Genomic DNA, 17,139 nt, shown 5'->3' on the forward strand with positions numbered 1-17,139 from the left:
AGCCAGCGTCTCCCATAACGGTCAGCATACATGTGGCACACTATTATTCAGTAGAGAAGTGGCAACGATGTGGATAGGTCACCTATGCACATGCGCACAATGTATTCTGCTCAAAACGCGTCCTGCGGACAGCCGTCCCAAAGGAGATCAGTGGCGACATCACCATGCGACCCCACCTCTTATTTCGGGGACACGATCCTGACCCTCGGACAGCAGTAAAGTACAGTGTTGCGCAATGTATGGAGTGTTTTTCAGAAAGTACACGCTTACAAACACACCACAATGTGCCGTTGTACATGTATGTTTTTGAACAATGTAGGCCTGTTTTCCGGGTGCAAGATCTCCACAGCAGACCTACAAAAGGCCACACCCAGAACTGCTCCGCAATCTGTTTGCAGCTTTTCAGAATAGAGTAGCAGGCCACATAGGTTTGCTGTGTAAGTGATGTTGGACCAAATCTGCTGTGCTACATTGCGTTTGCAACTAATAGCAACCATGTCAGTCCGGCTCAGCGGACAGAGTAATTGAGAAAATTATGAATAGCCCTTCATGTGACCCACACCCGCAGGTGCAATAGTCCCCACTGTCCCAATATCATGGGTAGCATGCTGAAAAAATGGGAGTATGTGCACGTGCTTCCCCCCACCCCCCCAGGACAGCGAGGGCCATGCCCCAATAAAGCAGAAACATTCCTTCTTCCCTTTCCACTTTCTTCTTTCCAGCACACTGTCATTGCATACTGTTAAAAAAGTTCTACACACATCCATCAATGACATTGAAGAGCTCTCCATGTAACAGTATCAGTTCTGTACAACATTCCGCTGCGTACACACCTCGCCCAAAAACGTTATTGCACAATCCCTCTGCCTCCACAGTCCCATTTCCATGGCAGCCATCCTGAAAATCCCCAGATGTGGCTTTTGTGCTGCGTGTGGGAATAAATCGCAAAAAAGGGTAGAGGGAGTTCGTTGTAAGGGGCGGCTCTGAAAAGAGCCTTTTTTGTATTTTTTGTACATGCTAGAGAAACACATTTTTTCGGTTTTTATTTGATTTGGGGTTTTCCTGTGCTCACATTGTTACAGTAAACTCTTCACCGCATCCTGTAGACAGGCAAACAAAACAGCATTACCAATGGGCAACAACAAAATGCCATTTGCTTGGAAAAACTGCATTTCCACAACGAATGAGGTCATTTTTGCAGAAGAACATCCCAACCGCAGACAAAAAAGTATACATGCTTTTGTTGATGACACCTTCCTGCCTCAGAACAACATCCATGAGCATTGTCCCATAATCTTCGTGGCGTTCTGGATGAGAAAAGCACCTTGCAGTGGGAAACAGCTTCTTCGCTACATTTAGCAACCTCTTCAGTCGACGGAACAAACCTAAACAAGCCATGTAACCCATATGCATGCCACCCTAGTGGATGACAATGACATCGACAGTAGCAAAAGTGGCCCGGTCTTTGCAAAGTGCATGCATTTCGGTAAAACTACGCTCAGACAGTGCCCCATAATGCGCCCACTCCTTCCAAACCGAAGTTGCTATCAAAGTGTCTTTCCAGGGCATACTTGTGCAGATCCATCACAAAGGCATCACGCAAAGTCAATACAATTCGTTTCGCCATGTCAGCCAGTCTCACTACTCAGAGTAATGTACAACAGTAGGACCGTTCCTTCCTGTGAACCACACCCACAGTACCTGATTGGATAATCCCCACAGCCCCATGTCCAATAGCCAGCATGGTGAGAAGCGCAGATTGTGGCACGTGCGCTTCCCAAAGAAACGCAAGGGCCGCACTCCAGTAAAGCAGGAGCAGTCATTTGTCATGATGCCTACCCCCCGGGGACCCAGACCAAGTCCAGCAACCCCGGAAGCAGGCATCAAGTTATTCTAAGCAAGCCCAACAACCCCTGCTAGGGGCTATTTGGGTGCAGTCCTGGCGTCTATGGCGCCATGCTCATATGGAGAGTCAGTCCTGGCACCATAGGCGCCAGGCTCAGATTAAAACTTACCTGATGCAGACCATGCTGCAAGAGCTCCAAGCCAAAAGAGGCTTGGAAGGGACTACTTTACCTAGGGACTATTTTTTACTCGGGTGGGCTGGGGAGGAATACTTACCTGGGACTACTTTGGAGGTTATTTAAACCACGCCCGAGGAGCAGCACACGCTTCACGTTATTCTGCATCCAGCAGCGTAACGCTCACCGTGCCTGCAAGTCTGCATCCAGTCTTCTGCAACACCCGCTTCGAGTCTGGAGCTACTAGAAAAAGGGAGAAAGAAGGAGAAAAGGTAAGAACAAGAGCAATATCTTTGATCCTTACCTGAATTCCCGGTCCATCGCGCCTTTGAGCTGGAAGAAAGAAGTTATTTAATGTGCGTCGCCTCGCCTGCTGCAGCGCCACGCTGACTCACCGGCCTTCGCAGCATCTTCACATTCCACCGCATCCTTCTGCATGTTCCCGCCGCATTCCGGCACCTAAGGGGAAGACAAGAACAGCAAGGTGAGCCAAGGGAATACACAGAGGCAATATTAGTTACTCCCCATAGACTTACCCGATTTTACCACCGGGGGTACTATTCCTCTTCACGGGTCGGCGCAGCTTCCACTGCATCCTCGCCAAACCCTGGCCCCTAAGGGGAAACAAAAGGACAGCAAGGTGGAACAAAGGGACAAACAAGGGGAAACCTCCTCTCCAGATTTGACTTCCTGATTTTACCGCCGGAGGCATTATTCCCCGAGACTTCATACTTTCTCTCAGCGCCTGAATAAGGGAGAAAGCAACAGGTTACATATTGACATTTTATCGAACTGTGTTGGATAATACAAATCCTTACCTGAATATTACCGGTTGCCACGAGGAACTCTACGCTGGCTCAAGCTGCAACCTGCAAGGAATCGGACAGAGTGAAAGTCAGACATTTGAACTCTTACGACCTACATACTATGATGCCTTGCCGGGAATCTCAGTCAATATTGTTCTGGAACTCACCAATTCCTTCGAGCCAGTGAAGCAACTGGTTATCTACGCGCCCCTGCACTCAATGCAGGATGGAGAGCTCATCTTTCCAAACCATCAGGTGAGACTATAAGAGGGGACATCAAAGGTGATCAGTGGGGAGAACAGCGGGAGTGGGGGGAGAGGGGGGGGGGTTAACACTCAACTCCACAGGTGGTTAATTCCCTTTCTCCATTTGCAGAAGAATATTCCAACAGGCCAAGCAAAGAAGCTAGGTGGGCCAGTCCAGTCCGTCATCTCGGCACTACGCGACACATTGGTGGAGACCGCAGCTGTCCAGTTCAGATCAACGCCCCTGTGGGAGCCAGGTGAGCGTAACATCCTTCCCTTCATACTCTCTTTGGTCCACCACTACATCATTGGGTACGGGTAAATAGGCACACGATTCCACCAATGCCATCCAAGAGGTTAGCATTTAACACTGTCAGTTCTGCACAACACTTCATAGGTACCGTTACAAATTCAGCCTGCAAGTGTCCTGTCACTCGAAAGCACGTTCAGTAGAAAGTTCAGTAAAAGATTGCAAGATTTGTGCATCCACATGAGCACCCATCATCACAAAATGGAGGTATGAAACCTTTTTCTGCAGTATGTTTACACCTGTGTTATAAGTGCCTCTGCGCACGGTATCTGCAACTAAGCGTCCATTACGTTCTTTAAAAGCATAATGTTGGTTTCCCATCCCCTACCATCAAGTGGCACTTCAGTGGTATGAGTTTACCCATATCATACATTGTAATATCGAAACAGGAACTCTCTGCGTTCCTTCTGACAATGCTACAAAATGTTTTCCATACTAACCCATCTCCTACATAAATCGTAAAAATATGTCACCAAAAGCAGCACTGCATGTATCTGACCGACCTAAAGCAAGGTCACTGTGCACAGCTGTACTTCGGTCTAGGCTGCAATATTGCAACAGGCTCTTCTTAAATATGCCTCCTTCTACTCTCCGCCCTCTGCAACACATCCAGAAGAGAACTGCGCGACTTGGGATGGGATCTCTCCTGCACTGAAATGTCTGCAATAGCTCCCAGTGGCTGCAAAGAAAAAAGGTGAAAACCCTCAGCATTATGCTCAAGGCCTTCTGGGCCCTGGGACCTCAATACGTTCAACTCTCACTTCCTGAATATCTCCGTGCTCGAGCTCTTCCCTCATCCGCCTCCAACTCCCTCAGGGTCAGTTGCAAGCAACTAGTTGGTGGTAGATCAGCTGGTGCCTCCCTCTGCAACAGCCTCCCTGAAACTTGAGAACCATCACCAGTTCCGGAAGCACCTCAAAGCCTCTCTCTTTGAGTCTGCATTTTCTCCTCATCTCCCCGGCTGACTGCCTGGAGTAAACTGATTCTGCATTGGTTACCTGGCAACTCTGATGTCGGGCCCATGCCACCTCCCACCAGGCGAACCCCTGCACTGCCTTTCAAGTAAACCCTGCACGTGGGGACTGTTTTCTGTATCCTTAACAGTTCCTCCACCACCTGATGTGTGCACTTATTCTTGCACTTGGCACTATTGGCCTGCATTTTTACTTATTGTCATTTGTTGTTCTTCCCATGTATTGCACTTTCCCCTCCCCTACCCATGCACTTAGGTGATCTAAGTCACACCTGGCCTGGTAGGTTCGTTGTCTTGGTCTCCCCTCTGTTCCCCCTCCCTTGCCTCGTTGCGCTTTGCTAAACGTGTGTATAGGCGCATTACAAATGCCATAGCATACAATTGCACATCATAGGATATACACACAATGCATTCATCACAGAAGGATGCCTGCCACTTACCTTGTACAGTGCAGAGGTTTTTTTCCCGCAGAACCCCACTTCACACTTTTCAAAAATGATCGCTCAAAAACAGCATTGCATGATATGGCATCTATAACGCGCCTATACACAAGCATTTAAAGACGCGAATGGTGCAAATGCATGTTACAAAATTCAAACAAGTACATACAGTTCATGCATACACCCAGGATACTTGCCCATTACCTTGCACACTACCATAGCCTCCTGCACTTTTGTACAAAGGGACCATCTGCCACAGTTTTTGCATACACACCACAACCACAAACCTTATTGAGCAGTGTCTTTCGCTCCACAGTCCCATTTGCATGGCTCCCATCCTGAAAATGGTTGGTTTGTGGAACATGTAATCCTGAAACTACAGCGGAATCTGCCGGGTTTTGTGCTAGGAAGGGGGGGTGGTGGGAAACAGGGTAGGCGATTGGGTCTTTAGTGGTCCCTCTGAAAAGGTTCTTTCCCTTTGTTTTATTTTTACTTGCTAGCAAACCACCTTTTTTGTTTTTTTCTCTTTGTACGACTGTCTGCTTCTCCAGTTTTTAACCAAATTATGGGCAACGCTTCGTACACAGTGTACAAGAAAATGGTATTGCCAATGGCGTTCAAAGAAATGCCATTTGCATGGAAGCAGTGTATATTTTGGAAATTGTAGGGGAGGATTGGTCCAAAAGACCCCCCTTGCCTACATCCCCTCCCCAGGTGAGGGCCATGGCTCATCGGGCGTCCCCTCCTTACCACCAGGGCCCAGGTGGTGGATGGCTCACCTGCTGAAGACATTGCCCAAACGTATTGAATTTAGCTAGGCCCAGAAACCATTTTGTCTAATAAAGATGGTGTGAGCTTGGCGCACTGTAGCGCGGCCCCCACCTTTGGAGAGTTTCAATTATCCCTGTGGCCGCAGCTCCCTGGCAGATCCGCTGTGAGCCCGTTCCCACGAACGGGACGGACATGAGCTAGTGTAAGATACCAACACTAACATTTCACCTTCCGCAGTGTATCGCTGCTCCCAGCATGACAGCATGACCCGGCCAGCAGAGCCTGGGTGGAAAGAGAACTGAAAAATGGTCCTTTAATAAAAGCAAAAGTTCCCAAATACTAATGCCAAAACTACTTGCAATACGTGCATTTGCTCCACAAACCCATTTGATTAGAAAAGTTGTAAAACGTACAGATATGGCAGAATACATGTTCACATGACATAAGCAATGAAGCACCCCCACCACTGCAGTTGTGTGCAAATAATAAAAGTGTCCCGGGGGGTTATTTGTTATGTGCCTCATTGAAAAGCTTACACCCCACGGTCCCGCGCCACAACCGAACTAATGCTGCTAGAGTGCAAAGAAAGACAAATGCAACCATACTGAGGGCTCATGTGAAGGACACGCGAGAATGCACCCTCCATGTGTGTAAGTCCAAGCCCCTTATGTGCCACTACCGTCATGTACGGTGGCAAGTCATTTCCTATGTGCTCCACCAACCTCACTACTACCTCACTAACTGCAAATGTATATGCATATAACACAATGTTGTAGTTGTTAAAACATAGTGTACAAATAATGTGCTCGGACTGGCTATATTCGAGAGGCATTAGCAATGTTAAGATGTGAGCTTTGAAACGACTCAATTAGTATTGTATGTTATTTGAATGTTTATGATGCTTTCACCGCAAATCGGCAACACACGAGGAAGATGCCTTTGTGAGTTTATGCAAGGCCATTCCCCCTCCCACCCAGTGGAGCCTGCCAGACGAGAGGGCAGAGGCCCGCGCCGCGCTGCTCCACCTCCCCCAACTAGGCTGGAGCCACTTCAAAGATTTGTAGTCCCCTCTGCAGCACCCAAGGCCACGGCCCGCCACCTGCATTATTTACAGCCCAGTAGTAAACCTCCGCCTGAATACACAAATCCAAAGGCGCCCTCTCTTAAACCCCACAACCCACCGGATCACCTTAGGTTTATGGCCCCTGTAAAATTAGGACACCCAATACTATGGCAACATACAGCAGCACATTCATAACGACTTCTAACAAGACAAAAAGACATGTACCGCCTGTCCCATGCCCTGAGACCTAGCCCCAGGACCTATGGTACCCGGTCAACAGGACACTGGTAACCATGTACTGATGAATCGTCATCAAACCCCTCTCAAGGTGCATTCCTCCTGTGTTGCATTAACCTGTAGAATAACCTATTGAAAGATTTACTAAAGAAGATAATATTGCAATAACTGAATGACTGTGGTGTGCATGGCCTAGGGCAAATAAGTCAGGAAAAGACATTCATCTCTGACACTGGCCACAGTGGCACAACGACACCGCCCGGATGAACCTAGCAGACCTGCCAGGCCCAGCCCAACCCACGAGGCTGACCAGTGACGTCCTCCAGCCAAGGCAAACCACATCGCAGCAGCACCTATAGCTAGTCGTCGCCACCCAATCCCATTGAACTTGTGCCCCCTATAGAATGTAGGTTCTGATGACGTTTTTTGTAAATATATACGCCTGTCTTTGCTATTGTCAGAGAGCGCTCTCGGAGTTTGCAGAGTTCTTTGCATGCCCTATTCTGATTGATAAACTCCCATTTACGCTCACCCGCACTTTGCCTTGGCCTTATTCCCATCCTGGGAGAGTCCTTCATTGTCTCTCATTGCGGGGAGGATCGTGCTGGTTGGGGACGCTTGCCTTCAAAATTCATGCCCTCATAGTGGGTGGAGAACATCCCATCAGTGCACATAAATGCAGGCATGCCTCTGTTCATAAGATACCTTCCGAGCTGTGGCTGGGGACAAATTACACCAGCATTGTCCCATATTCCTCTTGGGGAATGGGTGAGAAAACAACCTTGGCAGATTTTTTCTCTTTGCATCACTGCATTCATCAACTGCTTCAGGTGACGGGGCAAACGTCCACATGACATACAACCCAAATGTAGACCTCCATAATGTACCACGACAACTTCACCAGTAATGATAGAGGCCACATATCTGCAAAGGCGAACCATCCTGCCAAAACTGCACGCATCGAGACTGGCCCACAAAGCGTCCACTCCTTCCAACCTGAAATTAGCAGCAACGCCTCTTTGCACGGCATACCTGTGCAAATCTTGTACACATGTATTACCCACAATCAGCACTGTGCGTCTCTCCATGTCCACCAACCTAATTACATAGAGTTTTGGGAGAAAGTAGTACCGCCCCTTCATGTGAACCACATCTTTGACACCCGATTCCATAATGCCCACAGTCCCATTCGCATGCCCACCATGCTGAAAATGGCAGGTTGTGGCGTGTGCGCTTTCCCAGCTACAGCGAAGGATACACCCTAGTAAAGCAGGAACAGTCCCTTCTCCCCTCTCCACTTTTCTTCCAGCACTCCCTCTTTGAGGACTGAAATATTCATGCAGCAATCACAGCCAAGAAGTCTGCATCCACCACTATCATTTCTGTACAGCACTCCATATTTACTGTTCAAAACTCTGAGTACACGTCGCATGTGCTTCCAAAGCACCTTCCGTACAAAGGTGTGGGAAAAAAAAAAGACGATTTCAGCCTCCAAAATCATCCAGAGTGGCATGCATCACGCCTTTGACCATGCACACAAGAGTCTACTGCTTGCCGATACCCATGACAACATAATGGAGCCATGCATGAGAACATGTGGCCATAAACGACAGTCCACAAATGTAACAGCCAGCGGCACTTAAACCCACCCCCAGCAGCATAACAATGATGCACAGAAACATGAAACGGCATATTCCATAACATACCACTGCCTCCGCCACCCCTAACCACTGCCATTGACAAAGTATTATGTCACTGGCAACCAAACCTCAATCGTCACAACATTGGGCCTACTGCCAGGAAGCTACACAAACCAGAATATCCAAGCACAGATTCACTTCAACCCTACCCTCTTCTATACTGACAGTGTTCCAACACTGCATCCAGTGGGCACACTGCAAGACTTTCACTGCACAATCTCCAGCCATACACTGAAAACCGCAGGATGTTCTAAATGACCGCACCCATGGAACAAACAATGCATGCATGTCAGTGCACTTCTGGTGCTCTATTAAGAGTAAAATGTGCTCCACAACCATTCTGTGATCGTGACCATTCTCTGAGAGATGCCGTCAAAACTGCATTTCTGCAGTGGGTGTAGAGAAGGCCTTTGCTTTCGGGTGCATGCCTATGACCTTTGGCCATGCACCCAGTACTCTAGATCTTGGCCACACCCACCGCAACGTAATCCAGCCATGCATGGCAACATGTCACCAAGTACCACAATCCACACATATACCACAGCCACCAGCACTCCTACCCAAGCTCTGCACTGTTGTACAGCTATGCATAGAAAAATTCACCTTCTACCAGAATCTACAAACTTAACATAGCCTCCCGCACCCCTACCCACTTTCATTCACATATGATGGTGTTACTGCCAACCGAACCAACCCACAGTATATGCATGCCAGCCGATGTCTGGTGCTCTATCAAGTCTACAATGTGCTCCACAACCATTCTTTAAAGGTGTCTGACAGGTGCAGTCTAAACTGCATTGCTGCGGTGGGTGTGGGCAAGGCTTAGACTATTGTGTGCATGGCCTAAGACCTTTGGCCATGCACCCAATAGTCTAGGCCTTACCCACACCCATTGCAACGTAATGCATGGCATCATGTGCTTATGTACCACACTGCACACATACCACAGCCACTGCCACTACTACCCAACCTCCACACCGTAATACAGCTATGCATGGAAACCTAAAATAGTCTCCGGCACCCATACCCACTTTCATCCAAATAGTACGTCTCCCAGCACTCTTTTCAGTACACAAAAGCAAAAAGCAATACGTCATACTGCAGTACAGTAGTCACCACTCTGCGCAATGGACACTATGCAATTCTATGCAATATGCAGTTTAGCCCGTATCCACTTCTATGCACACACTATTGAACAATTGCACCCACTTAACACACTGCAGTATCCGTGCACATAGAAGGTACACTTCAACTCTACCCTCTTCGATACTGTCAGTATAGCAAAACTGCACTCAGTGGACTCACTTCACAACTGTTCACTCCAGTCGTTGCAGCCATGGAGTAAATACTGTAGCATGTGCTAAGAAGCACTGCACCCATGTAATCAACCATCTATGCAATGCTGACGAACCACATACAGGTGGGAACAATGTGAAACCTAATTCCAACCACAGCATAGTTGTTGCTGCAAGGCCTCCATCCATGCAACACATCGGCGTACAATGTGCATGTCATGTGCAATGCACTCCCCTTCTGCAATTGAGCTCCCACTAGTCATCACAAAAAGAGGTCTCCGCACCAGCTATCGTGCCGTAACAAAGCCTGCCTGCATGCAGCACACATGGTAGTTAGCTGTGCAGAGACCCGCGAATTGGCGCTGTACGCACGGACACTCGGGCACATCAACGTCTTCGTCCACCTATTGACATCTCAGATGATTCACTTTTCACTCCCCCACCCTTTCCATCCCTCCTTCCCACCACCACATGGCATGATATATGATTTGCAATGTACTCGCCGTCTGCTATTCAGGCACCACCAGTCAGCACGGTAATATTATTTGTTCTAGTTTCTTGTCTATTCTTTATCTGACCTTTTGGAATCATGTATTGACCTTTTTTTATTACTAGTAACGTTCAGATTGTGCCATTGTTATACTTCTTGCTATTTGCACATTTAGTCTGGTCAGAGCGACCGGGGGTTCCCCACCCGAGTGATCCCCTTCACTCATTTTGGAGCACCTCATATGGCATGCCCAGACTAATCCTTAGGATCAATGTGATTCATCTTCTCTGTGACCCATTGTAATAGTTTACAATTGAAGCTAGCACTTTAACCAGTATGCACTTTTATATGTAATTGTTTGATATGTCTTGGTACACTGTACTTGACTTTGAGGATTTAATACTTTTTTAAAGATTCTAATTGTAATAATTACATAGTAACATAATATTTTAAATCATTTTGTGTTTGATATATGATGATCTGTGTGGCAGTTTAGGGGACTTTTCCCTCTGTTTGGTTGGACAATGTCTGTTAAGTGAACTTTTTCATTGTTCCGCTGGCCTGACCCCTGTTTATTATTGTAACAAAGCCTGCCTGCATTCACCACACATGGTAGTCGCCTGTGCAGGGACCGGCAAATTGGCGCAGTCTGCACGGATACTGCATGCACACCACCACCTTTGTCCACTTAATAATCACATATCTCTGATGAACCACTTCTCTCTCCCCCACCCATCCATCTGCTCTTCCCACCACCACATGCCGTACATTAGGTTTGCCAGTCCCTTTGGGCGCTGCACTGTCCTTCGATACACCATGGCGGCATTTCCCAAAAACGTTGACACAGCACGCTTCCCTCCAGCCAACCACCGCCCGCGTCCAAAGTTCACCAACAGCAAGCCAACGAGACTTCTGTCCACGGAACGAACAAGGAAATGGGTCATCGGAGCCAAATATCACTAATTTTTTGAGCCGTACATTTAAGTTCTTTGCAACAAAAGTACTGGTTGCATTTCCACCAAACACACAAAAGCACGCTTTCTGCCCCAAGCCCCCGCTCCTGCCGCAAATTTGGTGCGAATCCGTCCAGCTGTTCAGCCTGTAACAGTGCGCAAAGTTTTCGCCCATTCAGTCTATGGAAAAAAATTGGGACTCCCTAAAACTTTGTCAATCCCCCCCCCGCACAAATCCTCACCAAACTTGCTGAAGAAATTCAGAGCGGGCCATATACTTCTTTTTTGCAACGTTTGGTGAGGCTTCCTCCAGGGGGAGCGAAGTTATAAGCTGCCGAAAAAGTCGTCTTCCTATGGGTTTAGCTATATATATATCCTTGTAATCAGTGTGTATAACATCTATGCGAGAACAAAATACATGTATGCCATACTTGCTTGAAAATAAAAATATTCACTATAATCTCACATTACTAATGGGGTTTGTTTCTAACTGGAAGTTCCTAACTTTGGACTCATACAGACTCCTGAATTTCAATCCAACTCGATACACATGGCGGATACTTGTGACCTTGAATACATCGTGGGCAAGTTGAAGAAATGAAGCTTCTAAAACAGAAAAATCTAAGTCTCTTAAAATGTATTTCAATGAAGTAAAAATAGTTAATTGTGTTTGAGAACTGGTAATACAAATGAGTTCTTTAAAGAACATTTGAAGGAGGCGGAACAGTGATAAACGTACTCTACAACTAGAAGATGGGACCCGAAGAAGGTGATTGAAATGGTAGAACGCCGAAAGCAGCATCATGGACCTTTAAGTCAGGGTACTTTACAACCACAAGAGGCAGTTTTGACCTAGTCATCAAAACAGTGTTTTGAAACGGAGGAGACGAGCATACCTTAGTGGCTGAAGCGCAAAGCACTTCAGGGGTAGACTCGGGGGAGGGGGCGGAGGGAGTAGTCCAGAAGGCATCCAGTCCTGCTGTTGTGGAGGAAAGGACTGGCAGCTGAAGAACAAGTTACCTCATGTAACGTTCTTTCGACTGGATGTTCCTCCAACGTATTCCTCATCTTTGACATGTAATGTCCAGCTTCGGCTGCTTCAGAAATGTTCGACAGAGGGCGCCCTGCGCTGATGGCGTCGAGTCGATGTCCCTCGAAGGCCTCCATCGAGGGTGACGTCATCAGATGTTATAAGTAGGACACACAACGCCTGTTGCCTCTGTTCTGTTTTTCCCTCCTCGGGTTTCAAATATGCCCATAAAGCTGGCATGACCGTACTCCGCCTGGTTGGAACGAAAGCTGCAATAGCATGGGAAATTCTACAGAGGGGTAGGATGGGAGGGCGATGAGGAATACGTAGGAGGAACATCCAAAGCAGAATCCATGAGTGGAGGATGGTGAAAAATGTAGACATTTGTTTTTAAAGGACAGAGTAAAGTACTGCCTTACCAAAAGCAACATCCTGAGCATGGGAAGTATCCAGGGAATAATGCTTAGTAAACGTGTGTATTGATGACCACGTTGCAGCATCACAGATGTTCTTAATAGGACATCCCTTTGCAGGGCTGTCGAAGTGGCCATGCCTCTGGTGGAATGAGCATGCAAGCCGAAAGGGAGGTCCTTGCCGGCCAATCTATAGCACTCAGAAATAGCAAGGATGATCCACCTTGACAAGGTCTGTTTAGAAACAGCCTGGCCCAGTTTGTGTCCAGTATATTCCACAAAGAGCTGGTCGTCCACTCTCACTTTCGACATTCTGGAAATATAAAAGCTTAATGCTCTCTGATGGGCCAACCTGTGGAGCCTTTCCTCTTCCTTACTAGGATGCGGAGGAGGATAGAAGGTTTGTAGCACAATTTTCTGACTTAAGTGAAAGTCCAAAACTACCTTAGGTAGGAAGGAGGGCCTTACCTTCAACTTAAACCTGTCCTTGTGGAATATAGTAAAGGGTGGCTTGGAAGAAAGTACCTGCAACTCATTCACTCTACGTGCAGATTTTACAGCAACCAATAGTATAGTCTTAACGGTCAACAACCTCAGCAGACATGTGTGCAAGGGTTCCAATGGAGCACACATCAGAAACTTCAAGACCAAGTTAAGGTCCAAAACCGGAACCTAAGAAGGCGAATGCAGGCGGAAACACATTCGTGAGCCCTTTCAGAAACTGAGTAACAAGTGGTATCTTGAAATAGGAACATTCCTCTGAGGAGCGCTTAAAAGTTGAGAGCGTTGCAAGGTAACCTTTAATTGCTCCAACCTGAAGACCCTTATGTGCTAATGAAAGCAAAAAGGACAGAACATCCGGAGTCGAACACTGAAAAGGATTAACATTCTTTTCTCTGCACCAGTCACAAATCTTATTCCAACAGCAACGGTACAGAAACTTTGTTGCTGGCTGCCTGGCCGAAAGCAACACCTCCATCACGTCATCCAGGAGGTCCCAATCCTTACATCTCAACCTTTCAGAAACCATGCGTGAAGGTTGAGAGATTTGACCTCTGCATGGAGAACCCAACCTTCCTCTCGCGAAAGAAGATCCTCTCTTTGTGGAAGACGTATCGGAGGACAGATGGTCATGTCCAGAAGGTCCGGGTACCACGGTCTCCTGGCCCAATCTGGTGCAATGAGGACCATGTGGGTCCCGAACCGTATTAACCTCCTGAGAACTGAGGAATGACGGGGACAGGATGAAAAGCATACAGTAGTGGAAATTCCCAGTCTACCACGAACATGTCTCTTAGAACCCCCCTACCCCCTAGGGGAAATTCCCTTGAGCATTACTGCTCGCACTTCCCGTTGGTGTCAGTCGCAAAGAGATCCACTTGAGGGGTTCCCCAAAGGGTGAAGATCTCTTGAAAGAGTTCCTGAGCTAGTTCCCACTCGTGGGAGTCTGCACTCTGCTCAGAGCGTCCGTTGCCGTGTTCACGTCATCGGCCAAGTGAACAGCCGCTAGGGAGATTCGTTCTTGAATTGCCCAGTACCAGAGCTGCATTGCCTCTCTGCACAGTGGTAGTGATCCTACGCCTCCTCTCTTGTTGAAGTAATGCATGGCCACTGTGTTGTCTGTCATTATCAGGACATTTTTCCCCCCGTAAGAACGGCAGAAAAGCCTTCAGTGCTAGTCAGATTGCTCTCAGCTGCAAAAGACTGATGTGTAGTTAGGACTGATGGAGACCAGCGACCGCCGACAGTAAGATCGTTGGCGCGAGCTCCCCACCCTGTGAGTGAGGCGTCCCACTACAGCCATCTCTGGCTATGGTTGCCAAAAGTGTTCTCTCTTCATAAGATTTTCCTCGCAGGCCCACCATAGAAGATCCTGTGAGACTGACTGGAATCCGAAGGTGAGCCGACATCCTCCCTGAGAATTGGGACCATTGCGTTCTGAGAGCCCATGGATGGGATCTCATTTTCAGGCGCGCCTCTGGCACCAGAAAAATGAAGGATGCCATGAGGCTGAGCAACCTCAAGAATTAGAAGGCCAGAAGACTCTGGGCACTCTGGAATTTGGTTACCATCTGGAGAATGTCTTGAGCCCTCACCCCGGGTGGCTAGCACTTTCCCAAGGATGTGTCTAAGACAGCCCTGAGGTACTGGAGCTGTTGGGAAGGTGTCATATGGGACTTCTTGAAATTGAGAGAGGAGCCCAGTCTGTGAGGGGTGTGGCAGGTAACGTTGAGATGATCCACGGCTTGTTCGGGAGAGCGTGCCCCGATCAGCCTATCGTCCAGAAAGGGGTAGACGTGAAACCCCCTCTCCTGAGATGCGCTGCCACCATCACCATCAGTTTGGTGAATACCCTCGGGCGGAGGTCAACCCGAACGGCAGGACTTGAAACTGATAATGCGAGCCGCCAATGGCGAACATCAGCTATTTCCTGTGATTCAGATGGATCGGCACATGAAAAGCATCCTGAAGATCCAATGACACCAACCAATCCTGAGGTTGAAGGGCCTGGAGGATCTGAGAAAGTGACCATCTTGAATTTGTCCTTCCTGAGGAACTTGTTCAAGTATCTCAGGTCCAGATGGGTCTCAGTCCCCGTCCTTTTTGGGGATTCAAAAAATATGGGGAATACCAACCCTTGTTCCTCTCCGCTACAGGCACTGGTTCTATAGCGCCTTTCTCTAGCAGGGTCAATACTTCCTGCACAAAGAGCGGATCCGGAATCCTCAAAGATTAATTCCCCAGTGCATTTGAGGCTTCTGTATAAAAGGAAGGCAGTACATTGTTTCCAGAGCCCAAGCATCTGAAGTAATGTCTCACCACTCTTCTAGATGCTTAGACAGTCTGCCCCTCACTGTTGAGCTGTGACACAAGGCCTCAGAGTGGTTCTGTAGCGGTGGTCAGTCAAAATCTCGAAAACAAAATCTCGAATGACAAAGCACGAAACAAAAATCTCGAAAAAAAAATATAGAATTTTGTATTTATTTATATATGTTTTTGGGGTCAGGTAAGTAAAAAAAAGGGGTAAAATAAAAAAAACATGAAAAAAGGGGGTTGGGGGAACCCCCCCATTTTGAAAAAAAACACATTGAAAAAAAATTCGATTTTTTTTTTCGAGATTTTGAATTCGTGCTTTTTTTTCGAGATTTTGTTTGAGATTTTGACTACAAACCTTCTGTAGCACCTGCTGCACAGGCTGAGGGTAAAGAAGCTGCTGCTTGAGCTGGCTTGGCACCTCTACCTCATCCACCACGAGGAAACTTACGTTGGCCTCTTTGACTGGCCATTCCTCCTGCCCTGCCAAATCAGGAGTAGTAGCGAAAAGCTCTACCCCTCCATTACTGTCCTCTAGGACGAAAAGGCGGAGGTTGCCGAACCGCTGCGCCTAAATACTTGGCTTCTGAGGTCTGCAACTTCTCAAGGCTCTCGTCAGCCTTGCAGCCAAAAAGATGAGACATGTCAAATGGCATGTTCAGAAGTCTAGCCTGCACATTAGGTGCAAACCCTGACTTTCGCAACGGTGCTCATAACCATGGATCTGCTTGAGCTATCTGCAGAATCCAACCCAGACTGAAGGGACTCACACATGGCTTCCTTGCCATCCTTAACGATATCCAGGAAGCCGTCCCTTTCTTCCCCCTTCAGGAATATGCTCTGCCGCCAAAGATATGTACTCCCACAGAGTGTACGAAAATTTAGCCAAGGCACAAGTGGAGTTGGCCGACTTCAACGGCATATTCCCTGCCAAAAATACCTTACGTGCCCATCCATCCACGCGCTTCTCGTCCCCATCCGGAGGGATAGTAGGTTACGCTGCCTGTTTTGAGGTAGCTGCGGCTACCTGGACCACTAGACTCTCGGGAGTAGGGTGAGTTGACAGGTACCCGGGGTCGCAACTGGAGGGGCGGTATTTACTTGTAAGAGACTTGTTCACCGCTGGATTAGTCTCCGGGGTTTAACAATTCATGGCCACCCTTTTTTGCAGAGCCACATTGAAAGGTAACAGGATCTGTAGGTGGACCCTTGTCCAAAATGTCCGTAAAATCATCTTGATCATAAGGTGCAGGCGGCCTAGACCAGGTCAGATACTCAACCACTAACGCCATAAGTTGCCTGTAAGAGGAGTCTGCATGCTCCCCCGGGTCGGATTTGCCGAACTCCAGCTCAGGAGAAGTGTCTATACCACTAGCATTATGCAAGGAATCAGAGATCCTGCATCCTACTCTCCTCCGAAAAGAGGCATTCAGGCACATTAGGGGTCCCAAACAGACCAAAAGGGGCATCACCCTCATCCGAACGTTCCTTCTCAAAAATTGAAGTGAGGGACTTACAAAAATCCTTTTTTGGTAGAGGGGTACACCTTTTTTCTGGTATAATATCCAAAGGCTTTAA

Source organism: Ambystoma mexicanum, chromosome 2p (genome assembly GCF_040938575.1).
Source record: "Ambystoma mexicanum isolate Mex_15411 chromosome 2p, UKY_AmexF1_1, whole genome shotgun sequence".
Lineage (NCBI taxonomy): Eukaryota > Metazoa > Chordata > Amphibia > Caudata > Ambystomatidae > Ambystoma > Ambystoma mexicanum.